Genomic DNA, 17,808 nt, shown 5'->3' on the forward strand with positions numbered 1-17,808 from the left:
AGTAGAGTTTAGATCCTATTTGATGATGATGATGTTGGATAAGTGATTTAAACCTTGAATTGTACTTTGGAAACTAAAGGGATAAAATGGGAAAAGTAATATTCTGGACTTCTTGCATGAATTATGATTTTTAGTTTGATGTGTTTTTATTCATAAGTGATTTGGTAGAATTGTGGGTCTCGTCAATACCTTCGCGTGGATATAAAGATCGTTGAAATCAGAGTTAAAACGAAGAAGTTATGGTTGTTTTGAAGTTGAAGTGGAATTCGGGAATTTTGCAATATGTTAAGCGTAGGAAAGCCCCTACGTTAAGCGTGGCTGAAGAATATTGATCATGCACTTAATAACCTACGATGAGCGTAGTTTAGGCTACACTAAGCCTAGCTACTGCAGACCAAAACCGTAAATCTAAGGTTTTGAGCCCTAATTAATGGCTCTAACTTCTTATGATCCCTCCCATGACCAGCCTCCATCACCTCATATCATTCATTGAGAAACCATAGCCTTATCTTGCTTGTTTTGAGGCTCGGCCTCTTATGTGAGCTTATCTTTTTCATTTGGCAAGTGAGTCTTGAAGAACAATGTGGTTGTAAAGTGCATGGAAGAAGGATTCAAGTATAGATCCAGCAAGGTTGCCTCATTTTTGGACCATTGTAAGTAAAAAACTTCTAACTTGCTCATTGGTTTCTTAGATCTTGTTATTGTGCATTTTTGTCACCTTTTGGTCCCTTGAGCTTGTGTTTTGCGAGTTGAGAGAACTCTAACACCTTTGAGTTATATGAAACACTCTTAGGACTTGTTGGACTTAGAAATTTGTGCTTTGGTGCTTGTTCTTTAAGCCATGCAAGTTGTGTTAGCATTTTTGGTCATTTTAGTGCATAAAGTTTAGATCTTGCTTAATGGAAGTGTCTTAATGGGTAAGCTGGAAACTTTATACATTAAGACATTGTAAGGGTCCATACATGAAAGTTTGTGGGATTGGCTTTCGGTATTAAAAGCTTAATAGAGTTTTTGGACTCTTGAGGCAACATTGATCGTAGCATCTTGTACGTTGAGCGTAGAGCAGTATGATATGCTAAGCATGGGTCAACTAAGGATTGGTTGTTGATGTTTTGATCAGTTTGACTTTTGGTCAATTGTATTGGGATTTAGTCTTGGAATAGCAAAATGGTATTTTGCCCAATGAGGTTTAGCTATGCACCAAGATTCTTTGAGAGTTAGTTATTGCTTTAATTGTTAATTAGGGTTTTATTATGTGTATGTTAGCATGAGGAGATTTGATATCGTCAGCTTGAGTGTGTGGTTCATCTTGTCTCTTTATTGAGGTGAGTCTTCTCACTATACTGTATAGGATGCTAGCTGTCTTTGTGACTCTTGCATTTATATGTTGGGCTAGGGCCATTTGTATGTTGGGTTGGGCCTGTTTGTATGTTGGGTTGGGCCTATTTGTATGTTGAGTTGGGTCCATTTGTTATGCTGGGCGGGGCCCGTTATGATTGGGTGGGCGAGGCCCGATATATTATGGGCGGATATCGTATGGTTATGTGGTATTTTGGGAAACTCACTAAGCTTTGTGCTTACGGTTTGTGGTTTAAATGTTTTCAGGTTTTCTTGTATTAAAGTAGGGGCACAGATCGATTGCATCGAATCCATTGGAGATTTTCACACATAATAACTTTTGACGATACACTGATTAATGTTTTTAAATCAAGTGGTTTATCTAGATCTTTGAAGTTGTAGTTTAAATAAATACTTTTATTTTTAAATTAAAATTTCAGTTTGAAATTTGGGACGTTACAAGTTGGTATCATAGTCTATGTTTGAGGGATTCAAGCACACTCTCGAGTGTATCTAAACTCAGACTGAGGAATTGATAATCTTTTTGAAAGAAATAAATTTTCTAAAAAGATTTTTACAGAGAAAAGGGGTGTAATGTGTGCAATCAGCTAAGCTGAAGTAAGTGATTCCTAAAATACCCATACATAAGTATTATGTTTAGTATGTCACTATGTGAATTACATGTTAGACTAGGGCTAAGGATACCTTCAGGGATTGTATGATGGAATTGTCTGATTTGTGTGATGTCTTGTAGCCTAGGAGGAATTAGATGATGGGTTTTGAGCGTAACAGCATTCCTATGGTGTACATGAAGTCATGCAACCTTAATGCTTTGAATCTAGGTTTTCCTCAAGTTATACATGCAAACAATCTTCCAAAGCGTAAACCCTAATCTAACATGTCTAAGAAAGAAATTCATAAGTAAATAAGGGTTTGGAATCTTACCTTACTTGTTATGTAGCAATAACAAGAACAATCCACAAAGTCCTTGACTCTTGAAAGCTTAGTGCCCCAAGTGTTGCACCTCTAATGGAGTCACAAACACCACTAGCAACAAAGAAGAATATGAGAGAGAGGAATAGCCTTCAAAAACGTCTAGGACTCTCCAAGAAATCATGCATTGGGATGTTTTTGGGAGCCTTTGGGGTTCCTTTTATAGTTGAGGCTTCTAGGGTTATCAACTTGGAAACCCTAATTCCCTTGCTTAGGACCTAAGCAACATATGGACTACTTAATGGACAAGCCTTGGACGAAATCTTTATGGACTCTCATAGAGATTCTGTCCAACCTATACCAATAAGGTCCATGAGCCCAAACTATAAATATTATTGATTTACATAATCATTCCCCGTCAATTTAATTAGTCTCTTTTGATCATCAAATTAATTCCAAATTAATTTATGATCAATACTAATTAAATAATATAATTTCTCAATTAATATATTATTCTTATAATACATTAATAAATCATAATAAATCCTCTTTCTCCATAATTCATCCTATTAGCTGCTAAGGTGAAGGCTACCCAAAAAGACCATGCTCATAATCGGGTCAAGTACATACCAAAATATTTATGGGCTTAGACACCTAATCCAACAATCTCCCACTAGGATAAGTCTAATAACTATTTTGCAAGTACGACTTCAGAACCTGATTAGAAATCGTAACTTTCAAAAGCCGTTGTCGAACTCTGATCTTATCAGCAACGTGTCCTTTTGATAAGGATCATATATTCCTTCATTCTAGATATCTTATAAATTGAGACATGGATTAAAATCATTCTTTATGTCTATGTGTTGTTTCCCGATTTCCGATTTAAGACGACCGACTAATTGAACAAATCAAATCAGTCAAGGCTTGACCAAGCGCTTTGGGGTGTCATCAGTAAATCATCTAGGGGTCCAAAAATATCACTTTTATCCTCTTCGGGTAAAAGGAACGGATAAACTTCGACTCAAATGCTCGCTTGTACTTACTCATCAAATCACAAACACACCAATATGTTTTATAACACCAAGTTACCAGTGCATTCACATGTGTCAATGTGCAACCGACTTGCAAACTACGACTCACATGTCTCCGTTTCAAGAATGTACGATATTATCGTCTCACAATCACCCGTGATAAAATCCATGAAGTGATTCATGTGAGCGTGGCTTTAATCCAATACTCAAATCTTATTTCATGAGCACTCATGAACACTACAACAGAATTTTGCTATCTCTAAAACACTTCAAGCAATCTACAGTCGGATTCATGACAGTCTTGCCTCAATACCTACTTCCAGAGTATGATCAACTGTGGATAGTTTGAATAATCTTATTATTCAGGAATTCAAAACATGCGAAGTGAAACACAAGAATAATCGAATTCAATATGGCCTCAACACTTTGAGTATAAATAAAACACCTTTTATTTAATCACCATATAGATTACACATTAATCACTGTATAATGTTTCAGATAATCAACTTAATACTTGAATTGAAAAAAAATAGTTATCCCATGCTCCAAGCATGCACACTATGTTTACCTATGGTCCTTACTTTGTGAAATATATCAATTGAACACGTTTCCAATGATGCTCATTTCACAATTCCTAATCCTTATCACAAGTGTAAGAATTCCAAATTCTTGCTATGTGTTAGATTCTAATATTTTACGCAATGATCTTTTTGTAATGACATAGCACCAAAGTCACCAAGACTTTGCCAATGATATTACAAAGTGCTCCATTGGAGATTGTTACAAGACAACTCCATATACATGAAGTCTCAAATTCAAAGTACATTCCTTTAAACATCCTTCTTGCATAAAAGTTTCTAATCTACATAAATCCTTAATATCAAACTCACATTATGGAAACATTTCCATATTTTCCATATGACAACACATTCTAAAAAGAATCCTGTCTATTCATAATAATGTCAATATGGTCGATCCATTACTATACTTCCAACTACCCATAAGTGACCAATCATTGGCAAACATTGGATCGTCATTCACAGTTGTTTAATTTACTTTAGTCATATCCGATTCTAGTCCTTTTCCCTCTTAATGTCGTATGCATTTGGAATAGACAGAACGGTCGAATATTGCAACATATGCAATTGATCCTATAACTGAAGTGTATGGGATACGTTACATAATGTCTTACATAAAGGCATGATACTTTACCAGTCTCTTGCTATAATGTTGCTATATATATAGAATTCCCTTATGTTGAATCCTTTCAACATAACATTCATATATGTCCTTTGACTAAATTTGATTAAAATTTCTCGATCTAAGCGTTTAGATTTGAAATGAAGTATAAGTTCCTCTCCCTTAATTACAGCAAAGCAACTTTTCAACCTCTGCAACTCTGCAAATTGAAACTTTTGTTTTCTATAATTAATATTGCTAACTTGCAACACTTAACATAATAATCATGCTCCCACTTAACATGATAATTATATCCTTACCAGCATAACACTTATGCTCCCATTAACTTTAACATGTATTCAGAAATCAGCTGGACTTCTAGAAATCAATACTTATTGACTTTCATTACCAAAGTTCATATTTCTGATACGAGATGCTTTGATAAGACTTTATCTAAGCTTCTTAAACTCATACACATTTCCTTAGATAACTCATATGTGTCTGAACTAATTCAAAACTTATATTAATAAGTCCCAAATGTTCAGACTAATTGCCAAATCTCACAATTCGAAGTATGAAGAGGGATGTCATAATCATAATCGAATTTGAGAATGCAGTTTACACAATTGCTATCTCCTTAAAATCTTCTTAGTGGGGGCATTTCCTCATAATCATTTTCATGAAGTGGAGAGAAACCTTGCCACTTAGATTTCATGGTGTATGCGTTCCTATTCATGTGAATTTCTCATAACCATAATCATAAGACAATGTTTGTGACAAACCCAAACTTATATGGACTGAACTTGTTCAATCTTAATGTATTGCCACTTGACAGCACAAGGGACTACCATGTCTTCCAAGTAGTCACGCAGCTCACCCATACAGATTAATGAACTTTCATCAATCAAGGTGCTTTGCCTTACGCAATCAAATGAGATCTGATAGATATCACATGCATAGTCAACTAGGATGGCACAAAAACAAGAATATGTCAACATGATAGGTTGCAAACCTCAAGTCGTGTGCTAGAGTTTAACAATGGGTTTACTCTTGATTAGTTCTTGAAACCTTTCAAGATCATTTAGACTCCCACTGACCACTTGACATATAAGATTCGCTTGTCAATAAACATTCCTTGACAAACAAATATTCAAGAGTCAGTGCGGATTCCTATCAAGACAAACACTTCCCACAATTGGTCCTTGTTGGTCTTTGTCTTATCCAAGACATCACAACTTACCAATTTCAAACGTGCAAGAGTAAGAAACATTTCTACTCATCATTTGATGAGCGTTATAAACCTTCTTAAGATGATTTCACTCAAGTCACAATCTTGGAGTATGACTCTAAGACTTGATTTTGGAATGAAGTATGATTCACCTTTTTTATTTTAACCATTTCAACAATTCCCGATACCTCTTCTTGGTCATGCAAATGCACCAAGGTGTTCTTAGAGGATCAATTGTGACACAGTTTCATAATCACTAAGTTAATCATAAAACACGACACTTAAGTATTCTCCCTTCTTTTCAGATTGGAGACACTTTTATCTTTCTACCTAATTGATTCTTCCTATTCGTTCTGCATTACATTGAAAAAATTTCAATGATTCAGAATCACACTTAGTATTGTAAGTATAACGATATTTACTAACCTTTTAGCAAATCATGATGAATATTTTTATCGTTCTTTGTGGTGGACTGTAACACCCGACTCCTGGTACGTATTTAAATTCAAGAAATGTTGCAATTTACTCTGGGACTCGGCGAGTTGGAGGCCCAACTTGTCGAGTAGACTCGACTTTTGATTGGGGGTTTAAGTGACCTACTCGACGAGTCGGAAGACCGACTCAACGAGTAGGAGCTGTTTGGACAAAACCCTAATATCTAGGGTTTGCACCATATTTAAACAACTTAACTCGTCCCAACCAGCCTCCATCGTCCCTCTCACTTCCAGAAAACCCTAGATTGAAACCCTAAACCCTTTTTGAGTGATTTTGAGCTCTTTGTGCCATTTTGTGCAAGTTAGAAGGTTGAAGAGAAGAAGAACGAGCTTGAGATTTCAAAAGGAGCAAGGAGATCCAGAGGTTTTGCTTCATTTCCTGTTTATTGGGGGTAAAAACTCCAGACCTTGCTTCTTTTTTCGTTAGATACTCTTTTAGAGTAACTTAGGGGTTTTGGAAGCCATTTTGGAGCCATCCTTGGATGCAACCACGATTTTGGGATAAGGAATTTAGATCTGGAACCATTGAGGGTTCCCATGGCATAAAAGGTGCCAACTTTATGGCCATGGGAGACCCATACATCATATAAAACCCTTTTTATGGCCTTTTGAGCCAAAGGCCCCATGCATGTACGTAAAGTTTGAATCTTTACGTATAAAATGGACCCTAGGAGGCCAGATTTATGGTTGTGACACGTTAAGACTCATTATAATTGACTGTATAGTTTTGGATAAAGAGGGACTCGGCAAGTCACTTGGGTGACTCGGCGAGTCGGGACGCTTTTTCCCCCAAAATGTCTTCTGAAAATGGTTTGGGTTGAGTGGAAGGAACACTCGTCCTGCTAGGGGTTTGTCTTGGACCTGGAAATCATAGGACTCGACGAGTGTATGAACAGAATTGACGAGTCCAAGGCAATCTCCCAACCCATGAAGACGGACTCGATAAGTTGTCCATAGAACTCAGCGAGTCATAGACTAGACACATTCATATGATGAAGATGAACTCGACGAGTCGGTTGAAGATGGTCCCGATGCTATGGTTGAAGGTGAACTCGATGAGTTCTTGCTATACTTGACAGGTAGAGTCGGGAGTTGTATCATTTTGAAAGAATAGGGAATCGACGAGTTGGTGGACCAACTCGGCGAGTCAAGTCAACTGGATGTTGACTTTGACCACGGTTTGACCTTGACTTTGACTTGGAATTGGGTTAACCCTTGTAAGGGGGTTATGAGTATGCATTAGTAATTAGAAAATGTCGTTGTGTAGGGATTGAGGAGTAGAGACGAGTCGGTTCCCGTGCCGAGGACTGTGCGGATACTACACGACATCGAGGTGAGTTACCTTCCAGTAGCGGTGGGTCTAAGGCCACAATGCCTGCCCACCAGTAGGAGTGTTCATTAGACCGTTGTCTTTGTGATAATTGTCCATGTTTACTGCTACTTGATATGTTTATGTGTTAGCATGATATGTTGTTAGGTGATCATAGCAGTAGAGGGAGGTAGTCCCCAAGCTACCGGCCGATAGGGCCAAAGGCGTAGTTTAGTACCCAGCTATGCTAGACAGATTATGATTATGTGATAATATGTGGTAGACCGGTCGAGAGGGCCGAAGGGGTAGGTCGGGCACGCATATATGTCTGGCAGTATGTATGTCATGTGTTATTATGGTATGTGGTATGATGAGGGAACTCACTAAGATTTGTGCTTACAGTTTTTAGTTTTGTTTCAGGTACCTCTTCAGCAAGCGGGAAGGAGCCGGCGCGGTAGCTGCACATCACATTCACAAAGGATTCTGCATTTTGAGATCTATGGGATTGTACTCTGATTTTATTACTATTTTTATGATATTATATTGAGACATGAGATGATTGTTTTATGAAAAGAAACAACTCAATTATGTTTTCTTATAAATGTTTCCTAAATTTGGTCTTGAAAATTGGGACGTTACATGGACTTGACCAGTGCACAACAATGTGTACTAGATCCTTTAGTCCTTCACTTGACTCATATACTTATGCGAACAAGGAATTAGTCTTAATTTTCCAAATACAAAGGTTCTCATTCATCATATAATACCAGTTGCGTGATTCCAAGTTTCTGTCCAATTGAAACTTGGGCGATGAGAGTCATTCCTTATTTTCGACACTACTACAAATAACATAACTAAGAATCCCATCGATTTTCAATATTGATAACAATAGAAACATACAAAAACCAATTTTCACAAATGCCATTGCAAGGATAAATAAGACAAAAAAAATTATTTTATTTATAAAAGTGCAGAAAAACTTGTCCTTACAACGCAACTACAAATGAAAACTATGTTACTAAATATTTCTGAGTAATCTATCTAACTCCCGAGCAGAAGCTCAAAAATCCGATCATCGAACCATGATCGAAATCCATTTCTTCGCGAACAGACTCAACTCACTCTTTCCTTTAAGATTCTTCTCTTTTCTTCGATCCTACAAAACATCAAAATGCAATCTTATCACATCATGTATTAAGAATCTACAAATAGGAATTTAATAGAGTTAGATACTGGATTTTACCTAAACCATAGTCATACATCTTGAGTTCTTGACTCTCCCATCCTTGCGATATCTCAGGTAAACAGGGCAGCTTCGTAACCAATGACCCTTCTCTTGGCAGTAGTAACAAATGGACTCTTTTGGAACAACACATGGGACAATCTCAAATTCAGTCTTTCTCTTTACCATCCGGTCAAACGGTTTGACATTGGCCAATTCCTTTCCATTGGGAAGAGAAGAATTTTCTAGACTTCCAATGTTGCCATTGTCAATGTCCATGGAAGTTTGGGAGATTGATCCACCAGACAAATTTGCTTGACTAGTACCACAAATCATTTCTGATTCAGCAGCAATAAGCAAATAGGTCGGATCAATAAGGGCCACGTCGTGGTCCATCATATAGTAATCATTAATGAACTCACTATATAACTTAGGAAGTGATTGAAGAACCAAGTCAACAACTAACTTCCTTGAAACATCGACACCCAACATTCCCTTTTTGTCAATGTGCAACTTCATCCCTAAGACGTGAGCACATATAGACTTTCCATCTTCGTGTTTACTTGCCAAAAGGGCTTGAGTGACCTTGAACTTTTTAAGTCTTCCAACACGTAGGTCAGGGAGAATAATTGGAGGAGGTGGAGGAAATGAAGAATGATTTCCATTTCCACGATCCAATTGTGGAACATCATCTTCATGTGGAAAGCTTTTTTCAAAGGATCCGGGAAGACCATAGTTACTTGACATCTACAAAATGGGAGAAAATTCAAGTTAGTTGACAATAGTCCTTGATATGACACCCAAATGAAATATCAAGTCTAGGATCCAACACAATGTTCTACAACTCAGAAGAGGGATGTCATAATCTAGTTGTAGAATATTTGAAGGTAGGTAAATAACGATTTACCAATTTCCACCATGAAAAACGAAAATGAAAATTAGGTTTTAAATGAATTAAAACTCCTAGATCTTTCGAGATTCATTGAACTTTTCAATGGCATGTTTAATCTCGATTATGCCCTTCAAGTTTTGTGATTGGGATGCCGAGGATCACAAACAAAGTGTGAATAACCATGTAAATTAGTTTGGTAATCTCGAAGACGTATATCACCTAATCAATGTGTCGGTTAACCACACACGCTCCATTGATCTATGATAATCTACGAGCTACCCATTAACATCCTTCATTGGTCCCATATTAGTGTGTCGATTAACCAAACACGCTCCACAAACGACCAACAAGGTGCAATGTTCCATTTCATGGATTAGTACCAAATTCACATTTTTCCTAAAGTAACTAAGATTTGGGAATTTATAAAATTGTTTAGTTACTTCGTATTTCATTATACTTATAATGGAAGGTTGTGTCATATTCTACCCGTTTGGCTAACGACCCTCCACTAGTCAAGGGTGTGGTGGGTAAGAGTGGATACCCAATGGCGGTCATTTTACATGTTGCTTCCTTAAACACCCCTTATAGACCAGCTTCGTGAATGAGTCCTACTAATAGTAAGATTGAATCTTTACACATACATATATTAATATATAATATATTAGACTTTTAATTTTATATATAGTATAAGAGTGTATTTTACACTTTTAAAATACTAGGTAGTTTAATCAATTAATAAATTAGACTTTTAATTTGATTAATCTTAAACCATATTATTATGGATTCATTAATTTTCTCTTTTAATTAAACACTTAATTAATTTAATAAAACCATAAGGGCGTTATTTGAACTTTTCAAAGCACTAGGGTTTTAGAATTTAAATATATCAAAACGAAAACTTTTTTAATCAAAATATAAATTCCAAAACTCGAGGTCAAGATTTGAAACTTTTCAAACCCTTATAGATCAAATTTAAAATAATTTAATTAATCAAATAATTTGCCATTATCTAAATTTGACCTAATTTAATTTATGGCAAGATAATTCACATCAAATAATATAAATAATTAATTTTATCATATAAACTTGTAATTATCATAGAATTTGACAATTATCTTCTAATTGGATGAGCAATATCATTACCATATAATAAAAATCAAATTTTATCTTTTAAAAACGTTTTTGGTAATTATCCAAATCATATCTTAGCCAAAATCTCGAAAATTTTCGTTAGATCCCATTCTGTGCCGTGGAAGGCTATTCCACGTCGTGGAATCAGATGTAATCAAAAAACGAAAATTTTCAGCTTTGAAAAAATTAACTTTTGCATCATATAACAGAAAAACTACCCAAGGCTCTGATACCACTGATGGGTTTTGAGCATAACAACATTCTTATGGTGTACATGCAACCCTAATGTTTTGGATCTAAGTTTTCCTCAAGTTATACATGCAAACAATCTTCCAAAGCATAAACCCTAATCTAACATGTCTAAGAATGAAATTGATATGTAAATAAGGGTTTGGAATCTTACCTTACTTGTTATGTAGCAATAACAAGAACAATCAACAAAGTCTTTGACTCTTGAAAGCTTAGTGCCCAAAGTGTTGCACCTCTAATGGAGTCACAAACACCACTAGCAACAAAGAAGAATATGAGAGAGAGGAATAGCGTTCAAAAACGTCTAGGACTCTCCAAGAAATCATTGGGATGTTTTTGGGAGCCTTTGGGGTTCCTTTTATAGTTGAGGCTCTAGGGTTATCAACTTGGAAACCCTAATTCCCTTGCTTAGGCCCTAAGCAACATATGGACTCCTTAATGGACAAGCCTTGGACGAAATCTTTATGGACTCTCATAAAGATTTCGTCCAACCTATACCAATAAGGTGCATGAGCCCAAACTATAAATATTACTGATTTACATAATCAGTTCCCGGTAATTTAATCGGTCTCTTTTGATCACCAAATTAATTTATGATCAATATTAATTAAATAATATGATTTCTCAATTAGTATATTATTCTTATAATACATTAATAAATCATAATAAATCCTCTTTCTCCATAATTCATCATATTAGTTGCTAAGGTGAAGGCAACCCAAAAGGACCATGCTTATAATCGGGTCAAGTACATACCAAAATAATTATGGGCTTAGACACCTAATCCAACATTAGATGTTATGATTTACCTGGAGTCTATATTGGCAAAGTTAATTACTATGTGTATGTTTAAAATTTGTATGCGATTAGGGTCATATAGCCTTAGAATGATTGATTTATCCTTATTTCTTGTTCTTTGTCTAGTTGTAGGATTAGGGTAGAATCATTTAATCGACAGTCTATTTGATCTCATATTGTATATAATTTGCATGCATAAGGCAACTGACGGTGTTGGTAGAAGTTCCTAGTATCACATAAGCAAGTAAGACGAGAATTCCTAGGGGAGCCTAGGAAGTGCTTTAATGCAAGATGTGCGTTGTTTAGCGAGCTTTGTGAGTATCATTATGAGGAGGTGCGACAACTGAGAGGTTTCCGTCACAAGTCACCATTAGGAAATAGTATGGAAGATAGATGTAATAGCTTGGTATTGCAATATTTGATTTTTGAGATAATAAAAATCAAATGTGCCATTATATTTATTTGTTAAAACGTCCATTAGGCTAAAAAATTAGCATTCGAAAAGTTGTAGTGTTTTCTAAATTGGTTAACATACTTGGATAGTACTCGTTAACATGATCTCAATGATATATGATTAATAAAAAAATCGATTCCAAAGGAAAGAGTTATGGATTTTATAGAAATAAAAATCAACTGCATAATTAAAATCATATACATCAAAAAGGTACTTAGAGATTGATTGAGTTTTGACTAAAAGTGCAAAAAGGAGTTTCGTAGTACTCCTTAAGATATAAACTTTAGGACAAAGAGTGACGAAAACGAGATTCGTATGAGAGAGAGAGAGAGAGAGATGACTTTTGAAAAATCATTTATTTTTACCCACGTTAGGCACAAAAATGAAAGTCAAAACTAGCTAGAATAACCTAAATGGGGGTTATAGTACCCATTAATATCATCACATATACTACCTCCGTCTCAATTTGATAGTCCACTTTTGAGTTTTGAAGTCTTTTATCTTCAACTTTGACATGAAATATTTTTGTTTTTGATAGATACTATTTGATGCAAAATATATGAATGAATTGTATTTTAAATGTTTTTTTCATTGTTATAAGTTTTATCAAGTAATATATAACACAAATAAAAATATTTAAGTTCAAAGTTAAAGAAAAAAGACTTAAAAAGTCAAAAGTGGACTATCAATTTGAGACGGAGGGAGTATATAGATAGGGCTTAGATCGAAGCTTGCACGAAAGAGTTATAATTTTTACAAAATCATCTCATGCGCGTGAGGTGCGCGTCTATACCCGTCGTGCACCTGAAACCGGATTCAAGTAGATTGCGAATGATATGACCAATTTGGAAAGTGACATGTGGCCTTATCTAGATGAAGCCACGATGATCATTCGCACACAATATCTAGTTATCCAACCAATGGGCCGACCTTGGTGCCTTTGACTTGTAAGTAGAGTGAGGAAAACTCACATCGCACTTCCAAATCATATATATGATCCCTGGCTGCTAGCTAATAGATCCCCGAACCTCCAATATCAAGACAACACCCCATCAACAACTGGTCCCATGAATAATGTATGTGGATCCCCTGAAATCCACGCGTTATCAAATACCACAATGACAACCCATCAAAATCTAGCCCCTGACTCACACTATGAGTCTAAATTAGGGTAAAAGACCTTTTTACCCTTCCTCAAGCTTGGCCCAAAGCCAAGTCCCAAACTAGATGACTAAAGGCCTAAAATCCAAAATAAACATCTAACGCCCAAATATGGCCCATTTTTCCAAATTGGTCCCAATTCCTTTCGTGGGCCTTTACCCAAGAAAGTCTAACAAGTCACAACAGCCCAACCATAAAAATCCAGACGGCCTAACACGGCCCAGCACAACCAAACCCAAATCGAAGCCCAAAACGAAAAAGCCCAAGTGTGTCGAGTACGTGGCGTACTTAGCCTGTACGCTTAGTGTACATCATGGAAGGCTTGTACACGCAACATACATACTTGTACGCACAGCGTACTCACCAACCATAGCCATCTTTCCAATTTAGCACTTAATCCATTAAGACTTGGGTCCAAACTCAGATCTGACTTCTCCACGGTGATTAATCACATAAAGTTGTCAACTTTATGTGCATGCACAACTAAATGGGACTATAGAGCTCAAATGAGCCTAATACTTGAGTTAATACATGCATAGAATCAAAACCACCATAAGGTTTGCACCTTTATGCCTAACGAACCCATGATATATCCAGATCTACAACTTCAAGCTTCAAAAACGACTTTAATTCCCACTCATCGACCAAAAGGGTCAAAATGACAAAAAATGAACCAAGAAGAAGATACATGAAATGAAAAGTCAAGGTTTGGACTTTATACCTCTCAAGCCACCAAAATGATATGCAAATGTTGGATCTCAAAGCTTTCTTTCAAAGAACAAATCTTCAAGTTTCTCCTTCTTCTTCTAGATCCACAAAATCTCAAAAGAGCTTCAATATTACCAAACATGGGTTAGGGGTCGAATTAGGGCTTCTAGAGCATGGAGGCTGGCTTAGAAATGATCACAAGAAACTATCATAAAGCTTGTATAGGGTACAACACAAAAATTAAGGTTTTTCCTTACTTACACTCTTACGCCCAGCATACGAGGCCTCACACTCCCGCATCAACCTTCGTAGTACGCCAAGCGTACTGACCTCAGCAGCAATATGCCTCGCATACTCCCTTGGTACGACCTGTGTACTAGGGTCCCCTCTTAAACCCTAAAACAATCCGAATGCCATAACTTCCTCTATCTAAGTCTGTTTCCGACGAACTTCATATACATAGAAAGGTGACGAGAAGCCCTACACTTCTAGCAACCTATCATAGCCTTAAAACTCCTCGAACAAAACCCAAATTTCATAAAGGACCAAGTTAACAAATTAATATTATACCCTTGGGCTCCAAAACACCATCAAACACTCGGATCACTTAGATTTTAACACCCACATCCAAAAAGGACCAAATCCATTCTTCCTTAAGATCCTAAGCTATAACGCCCGTAGATCAGGGCTAGTCAATTTAGAGACGATAAGCATCAAAAATGACTTTTTTATAGAAGATTATTTAGGATGAATAATCTTAACTAAGTTGTAGTATATGTTACAAGGATTCCATACATATAAAGAATGCCGAAATCCGAGTTATAATGAAGAAGTTATGACATGTCGAAGTTTTGCGACAGAACCGGCACGACACAGCGCGGCGTAGAAAGGTGAATTTACGTTAGAGTGATATTTAGCCTTAGCGATCTAAACGAAAGTCGTAGAGTTCGTTAAACCATGAGCGTGCATAAAAAGAACGTCCAAATATGACTTCGTATGTGGAAGTTATGATTTTTCTAAGTTTCGACTTAGCGGTGTGCAACCCGAATACTTGATTTGAGACCAAGCGGTTTTTAGCCGAAAAAATCTAAATGAGAATCGAATATCTCATTAATTGTAGTAAAACGATAAAAAGATAGGTGAAAACGGACGTCGGATGAAGAAGTTATGATTTTATAACGGAGTTTTCCTGTCTCGGCCTACTAAAGTTAAATAATAAAAATAAAGTCAAAATTAGCCGACCGAGTCTAAACGAAAGTTGTAGAGCGTAGTCTCACCTACGCGGGGATATAAAGAACGTCGAAAACGGAGTTCGTATGAGGAAGATATGAATATTTGAAGTTTATTAAATATTTTCGATATTTAATTTAATTATAAAATAACCGATATTATCCATGGGGGGAGTCAGCGAGCTGATCCACATTACGCCCAACGTAATGTAAATTTACGCCCAGCGTAATTGGGTTTCAATCCCTCTATAAAAGGGTGTCGAGAGCAGCCGAGTTCTTTGCTCATTTCTTCCCTTTCTCTCGCATTTTTTGCATCGTTTTTAGTGCAAGAATTATCCCGAAGCCCCGGTATCATTCCCGAGCCCCGAAGCAAGTCCCGAGGCCCCGAAGATCCCGGGAAGTGCAATTCCCGAACCGAAGCTCTGCCCACGAGGAATTCGGTTTTTGTGAAGATCTCCCAGATCTACCAAAGAATACTACTTCTACAAGCCGTAGTGTTGTCCAATCATCTTCTGATCAAGTGAGTGTGTGGTTACTTTCTTCTAACACATAAATATTAAGTATTTGCTATAAAATACGTGCTATGTGTATAATATAAAGTTGTTTATATGTGTGGGTGTATAGTCCCTTTCGTAAACACGGGTATAATACAAGTATTGTTTGAATGTATTAAGTATATGTTTGGGTGAGTGGTGGTTACTTTCTTCTAACAGATAAATATGAAGTATTTGTTATATAATACGTGCTATGTGTTTATATATTGTTGTTTATTTGAGATAAGTGTGGAATGGATGTTTTATATAGTTTTTAAATGAGTTAAATTGTATATGGATTTTATATCTACAAATATGTTGGGTAGAACATGGGTAGATGAGATAGTTGGTATGTGATAAAATGATGAGGTATGAAAGATGATTAAGAATAATATCGGTAGATGCACCAAGTAGTGAATGTCGTAATCCTGGCAGATGCGCTTATAGCAGATGCGCTTATAGGATAATGTCGGCAGATGCGCCAAGTAGAGAATGTCATAATACTAGCAGATGCGCTCATAGAATAATCCTGGCAGATGCGCTTATAGGATAATGTCGGCAGATGCGCCTAAAAGAGAATGTCATAAACCTGGCAGTCGCGCCTCATAGTGTATGACGTAATCCTGGCAGAGACGCTTAAAGGATGATGTTGGTAGATGCGCCTTATGTAGCAATAGATTTCGTGCTAATTCCTTAGGTCAATCCTTAGGAATGAATGAATGACGGGTAGTTGAATTCTTAGGGTAAAATCCTAAGAAATAAAGAAGATAATAGAGATGGGTAATTGGGTTGATTGTTTGATGGTTGAATATAATAATTATATTATTGTGGGTTGAAAACCCTATATGCTCACTAGGCTCCCAAGCCTGACCCACTCAGTTTTCTTTGTATCACAGGTATCGATACGAAGATATATTTCACGGAGAGATTAAAGGAGATGTAAAATATTTAGTGTAAATAAAATAAGTTATGTTTATGCTTATGTGTCTGTATCGGAACATTACATCTCGAGATTTTGTTATATAATGAAAATATATTTCTTTAAAGAAATGCTTTGATAAATCTTTATCATATTTTGGGAACAAATTTCGCAACTGTTTTCTTTAAAAGATTACTCTGATTTTATAAAACAAAGCATAAACAAATCGGTCTTTTCTGGCCGTGAAATTGGGGATGTCACATAATCCTTATGATAAATGATGATCGGACCGCGGCCCCGGATAATGAAGCGATTCAGAATTGGGTCGTGACAACTTTCCCCCACTTAAATTCGACTTCGTCCTCAAAATCATTCCTTATCACCCCCGACATGTCCGACAAACTGAGGGACACAACCACAACCTTGAAAATACAATTACCTTCCTAAGGCAACTGAATCCAACAAAACTTTCCACCTGAAGAAGACGAATCCACAATCACATGCAGAAACCCACCTACTTTATCTGAAACCTGAAGTCTCGAATTGGTTTGACTCCCTGACAAACCGCCCATACCGAACCAATACTAAATCCATGACACTTATCTATCAAACTATCTCTTCAACTCATGATGATAACAATTCCATGAACACAATGAGATATAAAATATGGATTTCCTTAACTGTCGGACCGATACGCTGTTACTATGATCCTGAAGCCTTAACACTTGCCCGACCTTCACAAAGGTAGAACCATCCCAGAGCGCATACACATAAGCTAAATCATGAACCCTTTAACTGATGCCTTTGAATTTAAATAAAGGTAAAAATTCTGAATTTAAATAATAATCGTTCACAAAGTGTTTGAAAATACGATCTTACCATAACTATATTGTTATATGGTATGTAAATTTTCCTAGTTGTGTAATAATTTTTAGTTGTGATAAATCATTTTTTTTTATAAATTTAAAACTATTATATAATTTACACATCAAGTTTTTAG

The sequence above is a fragment of the Lactuca sativa genome, chromosome 4 (genome assembly GCF_002870075.4).
Source record: "Lactuca sativa cultivar Salinas chromosome 4, Lsat_Salinas_v11, whole genome shotgun sequence".
Taxonomy (NCBI): domain Eukaryota; kingdom Viridiplantae; phylum Streptophyta; class Magnoliopsida; order Asterales; family Asteraceae; genus Lactuca; species Lactuca sativa.